Below are 2,500 nucleotides of genomic sequence, written 5' to 3' on the forward strand. Positions count from 1 at the left end.
ATGTCTTGACATCCCATCAAATTAAGTTCAAGATATTTACTGGATCAAAGAGGAAAAATACACTGTATATTGTACAAATGTTAAATTCTCTCTGTTGTTCGTACTCACACAGCTTCACACTATGATAGAACGTTCTTCTGTTTGCACATCCAAAAGAGAGAAATTCTCTCCTACACATCACACAGTTTGGTCTTGCATAATTCCCAATGTGCTTGTGCATTCTTTGAATAGACCTCAATGACGGCCAATACCTAGACTTGTCCATGCACATTCTTAATGCTCTGAACAGAGATCATTTCTTTTATTGTATTCACACGTTATGTGTCATTTTGGAGCTTGTGTCGTGTTAAGATTCTCTTGTACATTCTTCCATTAATAAATATTTTAGTTGTATACTTTCATGACTTAACGATTGATATTATTTGTTGTAAAATATCCTGGAGGATTAAACAAAAGGTGTAGGTACTGCACAGATACTATGTCACCGAGCCATAACTCTGGCCTGTTATATCCCCAGGTGCAGATGTCCTCAATTAGCCCAATCAGCCAATCAGCAATTAGGAATCCTGGGGCGGCAGTGGTAAAAACAAAGACCATGAGGAGGCGCCAAAATGCACATGGTTATGGGAAAAGGCATAAACAACCAGGGCCATAACAACATCAATAAATCGGGCATGGTACAAAGAAAGATGCAAAGGCATAGTGCTAAGGCAGTGGCTAACAGATGATGAAATATCATGTAACATCATTACATTACATTGGAATCACATGATCAAATGCTACATCAACAATTATTTGGAAGCAGCAAAACTTGACAGTCCAGCTCAGTTCAAACCATGCATCCTGAGTAAGAGAGAATGCAGAGAGCAGTGTGACAGGAGCAAGGTTATGCCTTGTTCAGACCAAGAGCGAACTACGCTGCCTGGTAGCGGAGGTACTAGCAGAAGAAGGTTCGCCTTGAATTCGGTGTACAGGTATTTGCTCTGGACGCCGCATTGACATGTTTGATTTAGCTAATCACATAACAGCTCTGGCTTGACAGCATGGGACATTCGTTGATATGGTTGATTGGTTTTCGCCAAACCGCGTCATAGCTTATTACCATAAGATTAGCTTGACTTTAATCGTTAAAATTCGCTCTGGTCGCTTAGTTTGCTTCACCCCTGGCGAATTCACTCTGGTAGCGCTGGTAGCATGCCCTCCATAGAGAAATAATGACTTCCGTCTCTCCTTTAGCGTAGGTCGGTCTTGGTCTGAACAAGGCATTATTCAACATCAGCTCCAGAAGCAGAGAGTGTGACAGGAGCGGGGCTATTGAACATCAGTTCCCGCTTTTGTTATGTACTTCTGCCTCCCCCAACCCCCGACCCCCGACCCCACACCACCGCCTCCCCTAACACATGACAACTTTGCATCAGCAGAGTTATTTCATGCCGTCCTAAAGTGCCACTGTAGCAATCGTGATCCTCGACTCCAACGCTGCTGTTGCTGCTGTGATGTAGCATTCCCATTAGCCAGCCAGGACCTGTCACCACACACACACACACACACACACACACACACACACACACACACACACACACACACACACACACACACACACACACACACACACACACAAACAGCACAGCACAGCACATCACACATCGTATTCTCCAGAGAGCTGCTGAGGCGTGTTAACATTCATGAATAGGACCTCTTGGTGATTCAGAGGCCATTTAGCATCTCAGCATTTCCTCCACCCCCTGTTTAAAAAAAGAAAACTGTACTTTTTTGGCTCTCCAAAGGAACCTAATTATACCTTCCTCCACCCGACACACACACACTCAGCAACACATGAATGACGCTGGAATGAGGGCAGAGAGACACAGATGTGGGCAGCAGTACAATGGAGACTACGGAGCTGTCATCCGCACACCTCCGGACAGGCAGCCTCATCACATGCACCATTGTCGCCACATGGGCACATGTGCACAGCTAGGCTAAAATGCAGCACACAGGAAGCACTGTGCACGTGTGCTGACACACTGTTTGCATTATATGCCACTTTTCCTCTCAATGGGTTGCTGAGGATGCCTTTTTTGTTCTGTGATATTTGCGGTACCTTATTGGTTTCCCCAATACCATTTCAGCCACATTTGCATAGGTACATAGTATACACAAGGGACATGTACATGTGGTATGCACACAGGCACTACTGAGATGTACAGCAGTGTTTACTAATGTGCCAATTTCTCTCACCGTTGTTGGCTGGCTGGGAATATGCTTTTGGTTGTTTTTCTTCCTTCTTTCACAAATAAGCACTATAAGAACGAGCCAGACATCCTGGCAAGCTTTGAAAAAAGTTATTTTCTCCTCAAGTCAAGTATAGTGTATTTTAAAAAATCAAATTAAACAAATTGCACTTTCTATTAGCTTTAGAATGTTTTCCACTTTTAAGCCAGGCTATACCTTCTGCCTCAATGGTATCATGTGTTAAAACATGCGGTTTGTTGTATTT

The sequence above is a fragment of the Engraulis encrasicolus genome, chromosome 22, assembly GCF_034702125.1.
Source record: "Engraulis encrasicolus isolate BLACKSEA-1 chromosome 22, IST_EnEncr_1.0, whole genome shotgun sequence".
Classification (NCBI taxonomy): Eukaryota; Metazoa; Chordata; class Actinopteri; order Clupeiformes; family Engraulidae; genus Engraulis; species Engraulis encrasicolus.